This window comes from Lolium rigidum, chromosome 2, assembly GCF_022539505.1.
Source record: "Lolium rigidum isolate FL_2022 chromosome 2, APGP_CSIRO_Lrig_0.1, whole genome shotgun sequence".
Lineage (NCBI taxonomy): Eukaryota > Viridiplantae > Streptophyta > Magnoliopsida > Poales > Poaceae > Lolium > Lolium rigidum.
In genome coordinates this window covers 38567245-38573244 of record NC_061509.1, presented here as the reverse complement: position 1 = coordinate 38573244, position 6000 = coordinate 38567245, and the positions used below count along the sequence as shown (strand labels likewise).

Genomic DNA, 6000 nt, shown 5'->3' with positions numbered 1-6000 from the left:
TCTCCATTACAATCACCTCCTTTGTATAATCCAGCCGAGTTAATCAACATTTTATAGTCGATTCCGATTTGGTGTTAATATCATTAATCTACATTGTAATTTCAGGGTCATTTAGCTATTTGCGGCTGATATGTAAGACTGCAAATTTGCATTTATACGCATAAAATTTCAGCTTGAATTCTAGTAAGTTTTTCATCTTCCACGCGTAAATGGTATCGCAGTACCATTGCAAAGGTAGCTTCGAACATAATTTCTTTTAAATTTCGATTGCAGCAAACTCAAACTGAAATTGGACTACTTGATACTAATCATACATTAAAAATAAGTTACCACAAGTTAAAAAATATTTATTATTTCATACCATTGGCAAGAGGCACGCATCATCACGGTCGATACCATGGTTGAGTATGAGAATGATGTCGGTGACAATACATAATGAAGTATAATAGTTGTTCCTTCCAAATACATTATTACGGAGTACCAATTATTCTATAGATGGATCATATTAATTTCTTCCCAAACATAGGAGGTATTTAAGTGTTTTCATAAATTATTCTATATATAGAATACCTAAATATATCATCCTCTCTATACCATTAATTACTTCCATATGTAGAATACCAAAAGATATCTTCCTCCCCTCCTATAAATACACATATTGCATCTTCTACTGATCATATCCAATTCGCAAATAGAAAGCCACGAGAAGTCAAGAACACAAGATGAGAATCGCATTCTTGCTCCTCACCATCCTACTTCTTTCTCTCCAATGCAATGCTTCCCCAGTTGATGGAAATGGGAAGGTGGCGAACCTCCTCTTCTACCTTCACAACACTCACAATGTGAGTGATCCATCCTCGGTCCTCGTTGCACAAAATACCAATTCCACAGCCCATGCTCGGGGCTTAGTGCCTTTTAGCTCTGTCTATGTGTTCGATGATGTGCTCACCGAGGGAACCGCGAGTACATCTAAGGTGGTTGGGAATGCACAAGGCTTTTACATTGAAACAGGCAAAGATGGGTACACGATCTTGGAAACTATTGATCGTGGAGTTGACGGATGGTCCGTTCAAAGGCAGCTCATTCTTGATGTCCTCAAGAAACCAATTCAGTAATCCAACCAGGGAGCTCCTCGTTGTTGGTGGTCGTGGTGCGTTTCGAATGGCCCAAGGGTACGGCTTGCTCAGGACGGTGTGCGTTGGACTGTCCTCGACGCCGTGAACCCGTCCAAGGGAGATATCATCGAGTATAATGTGACTCTCTACCTCCGCTGAGTTTATGTATGGTTGTCATGGATTTCTTGTGGTGATAATAACAATAGTTGATGGTTGAATTTTCCAGTTAATGTGCCTTGTAAAATTACCACATAATCCCCTCAACTTGTCATGTTAAGCTTGTAGGCAATTGCTTTGCCAATAACTGTCATGTCTAATTACTATTTCTAGTCTCAGAACAACGCTACGGCTCTCAAATCATTTCTTGCTTCTGGGCCTTTATGCACCTTTCGTTCCAAACTAGCAGCCGTCAGGCTAAGAGCCCCACAGGTGACACTGGTAGGATTATTGATTAGTGTTATTCTTAGAATATTTGTTAAGATCCCTGGTTGAACTATTGTTCAGCATGAGCGGTAAGCTATCTCAAAACCTATCAACAAAAAGGCATATCAGGTTGAACCTTGCACTGCTCTACATTGCACGATCCTTAGATTTGTTTTTCCCAATCGGAGATGGAGACGATCATATTCTCTCGGGAAGTACTCCATGCAACGGATCACCTGCAGATCGGACAATGCAAATCCACTGATGATCAATGGCAGATCAGATCAGATGGAGGCAAACAGAAATTGGAGGCCCTCTCCCACGCCATGCACGGAAAAGGAACATATGTTCAATTTTCGTCCTGGTTATTTTTTCTATGGCGATGAAACGAAACAAGAGCGGCACCTACATCGGCAGCAGAACAGTTGGGTCTCCGGTTGGCCTTGTCCTCGGCGAGCACCTTCCTTGCCAACATTTCGTCGAACACCTTGGAGGCAGCGACCCACGGCACCCAGACGGTTCCAGCGACGCTGCAGACCAGCAGGCCCACCTGGTGCCTGTCCACCTACACTTCCAGCTGCCGCTGCAGGATCACCTGCAGCCCCTGCACGTAGCGCCGCCGGACCCGAGTCACCAACTCCTCCGGCTCACCCCAGGACAGGAAGTCGCCGCAGATGCAAGAGGGTCGTGCTGGGGGTGGTATGGAGGGGTTGGGGCGGGTTGGGGAACTCGGCGGCGCATTTTTATATCGTAGATTCGTAGGGGTCGGCGGCCGTCTCCGGGGTGTGGGTGTGCACGGCGTCGCACTTGCTGCACGAGAATAATCCGTTCTCCGAGAAGTCGTCGGGACCGTAGACTTCCGCGAATCCGCATGCATCGCAGACCAGGGAGGTGCTTCCGCCTCCACCGCCGCGGTAGCGATCCGGGGATGCACCTCCGAAGTCATCCATGGGAGCCTTCGGAGTCCAGAAGCGTGGGGTGGGGAGTCCGGCGCCGCACACGGCGCAGCTTCGTCGGGACGGCGGCGGCGCACGGGCAGAGCAAAGATCAGAAATAACGAAATAATCAGAATTACTCTTTTTTCTTGAGGCCCGCTACTACTACTCGCAAATAAATGGGCTCGATACATTAACAGGCCTAGTACTGTACACCCGGTGGCCCAATAATACAGTCCATCAATAGTCCGCCAACGCATAGTCATCACCACGACTCGAAACCCTCTTCTGTCGTATCGGTGGTGGCTGTCTTTGGACTAACCGGTGTGGAGTTGTGCTACGCTCGCTCGCAGCGAGTGGTAGTTTCTTGTACCCATACCACTGCATTTCATAGAAATATGGTACTCTCATATAAAAAAAACACGCCGCTAGGAGGATGACACAACGTGGCTGACAACGTCGCGGTGCGGAGGAGGTCGCACTTGCATTGACATTGGTGTACCCTCTCTGGTAACGGACATGGGACCATCTAGGCATGCGGGGGAGGCGTCGGCCGGCGAGCACTCTGTAAGTGAACTTTTTAAGTCCCACATTGATTGCGGAGTTGGAGCAGGATTGGTATATAGATGTTGGACTCGGCGAGGTCGTAACCAAGTAGCATTAGGAGTAGAATAGAGCGTTTAGTATAGGTTAGGGAAGGTGTATATAAGGTTCGGGTTAGGAGGGTGCAGAGTAGAGGGGAGAGCTATGCATGGGGGCAGAGGTTATGCTCTAGGCGACAATGGGGGCGGGGGTAATGGGGATGCTATGCCGAGCCTCGATAGAGGAGAGGGGGATAAGAGAGAAGCTATGCTTCTCATGAATATGATCAAATTAGGAGGGTGTAAGGGGTCATTCCTAAAATAAGTATAAAATACTACTTGAAATAAATCAATAAAGGCTCCTCCCCATCACAATCACCTCCTTTGTATAATCCAGCCGAGTTAATCAACATTTTATAGTCGATTTCGATTTGGTGTTAATATCATTGATATACATTGTAATTTCAGGGTCATTTAGCTATTTGCGGCTGATATGTAAGACTGCAACTTTGCATTTATACGCATAAAATTTCAGCTTGAATTCTAGTAAGTTTGTCATCTTCCTCGCGTAAATGGTATCGCAGTACCATTGCAAAGGCAGCTTCGAACATAATTTCTTTTAAATTTCGATTTCAGCAAACTCAAACTGAAATTGGACTACTTGATACTAATCATCCATTACAAATAAGTTGCCACAAGTTAAATAATATTTATTATTTCATACCATTGGCAAGAGGCACGCATCATCACGGTCGATACCATGGTTGAGTATGAGAATGATGTTGGTGACAATACATAATGAAGTATAATTAGTTGTTCCTTCCAAATACATTATTACGGAGTACCAATTATTCTATAGATGGATCATATTAATTTCTTCCCAAACATAGGAGGTATTTAAGTGTTTTCATAAATTATTCTATATATAGAATACCTAAATATATTCCCCTCTCTATACCATTAATTACTTCCATATGTAGAATACCAAAAGATATCTTCCTCCCCGCCTATAAATACACATATTGCATCTTCTACTGATCATATCCAATTTGCAAATAGAAAGCCACAAGAAGTCAAGAACACAAGATGAGAATCCCATTCTTGCTCCTCACCATCCTACTTCTTTCTCTCCAATGCAATGCTTCCCAGATTGATGGAAATGGGAAGGTGGCAAACCTCCTCTTCTACTCTTCACAACACTCACAATGTGAGTGATCCATCCTCGGTCCTCGTTGCACAAAATACCAATGCCACAGCCCATGCTCGTGGCTTAGTGCCTTTAGCTCTGTCTATGTGTTCGATGATGTGCTCACCGAGGGAACCGCGAGTACATCTAAGGTGGTTGGGAATGCACAAGGCTTTTACATTGAAACAGGCAAAGATGGGTACACGATCTTGGAAACTATTGATCGTGAGTTGACGGATGGTCCGTTCAAAGGCAGCTCATTCTTGATGTCCTCAAGAAACCAATTCAGTAATCCAACCGAGAGCTCCCTCGTTGTTGGTGGTCGTGGTGCGTTTCGAATGGCCCAAGGGTACGGCTTGCTCAGGACGGTGTGCGTTGACTGTCTCGACGCCGTGAACCCGTCCAAGGGAGATATCATCGAGTATAATGTGACTCTCTACCTCCGCTGAGTTTATGTATGGTTGTCATGGATTTCTTGTGGTGATAATAACAATAGTTGATGGTTGAATTTTCCAGTGCCTTGTAAAATTACCACATAATCCCCTCAACTTGTCATGTTAAGCTTATAGGCAATTGCTTTGCCAATAACTGTCATGTCTAATTACTATTTCTAGTCTCAGAACAACGCTACGGCTCTCAAATCATTTCTTGCTTCTGGGCCTTTATGCACCTTTCGTTCCAAACTAGCAGCCATCAGGCTAAGAGCCCCACAGGTGACACTGGTATGATTATTGATCAGTGTTATTCTTAGAATATTTGTTAAGATGCCTGGTTGAACTATTGCTCAGCATGAGCGGTAAGCTATCTCAAAACCTATCAACAAAAAGGCATATCAGCTAGGTTGAACCTTGCACTGCTCTACATTGCACGATCCTTAGATTTCTTTTTCCCAATCGGAGATGGAGACGATCATATTCTCTCGGGAAGTACTCCATGCGACGGATCACCTGCAGATCGGACAATGCAGATCCACTGATGATCAATGGCAGATCAGATCAGATGGAGGCAAACAGAAATTGGAGGCCCTCTCCCACGCCATGCTCGACGTCTCGCGCCCAGCAGCACAGGAACGACGCCGCGCTCGCCCTGCACGGGGCCGCCGCCGCCCGCAGCAGCACTCCCGCTCAGTCCCCGCTTCTCGACGTGCATGCCTTGACCGGTCGACGACATGGAGACCGCCGCCAAACGCCATGAATGGCACCTAGGCACCCACACCACGAAGGCCGCCCTCCCGCACAATACTTCTCGTTCAGATTGAGCACAGCATAGATGAGAAACTCCAAGAGAAGGAGATGGGTTCATGCCGCTTTTTCATCTACCGGACGAGCGACGCGAAGTTAATTCGATCGGTACTCGGAATTCGAACCATCAGCGTCAGCGCTAGGTTAACTATTCATGTCATTTCAGGACGAGCGAGGGATCTTGCTTATCAACGATGTGCACAGGTGATATGTATCTGACTGCTTCGTGCCGGAGCTGTCCCAGGCCTATTATTTTGGTCGCCAGTTAGCTCACCAGGTGGCCTAGCGTCGTGCTGCTGCCTGCTGCGAGGTCCAGTTGTCTGCTTTGCCGGCGTGGCTGTGGCCGGCGTGATTCTGACGGTTGTATCCTTGTAGGTGGTGCCTTAGGCCACGTACAATGCAAATGCTTAGCTAGGTGCTTATCAAAATTAATAAGGATTTTTTGTAAGCATCGGTTATTTTTCATATACATGGGAGGTGCCTAGTTAGGCATCTCTCTAATGTAAATAAGCACCGGTG

General features: G+C 46.1%; 1 pseudogene; it reads left to right on the top strand.

Annotated features, from left to right (window-relative positions):
* The first annotated feature begins 1920 nt into the window (after window positions 1-1920).
* On the top strand, window positions 1921-4689 carry LOC124689542 (annotated as a pseudogene).
* The last annotated feature ends 1311 nt before the right edge of the window (window positions 4690-6000 follow it).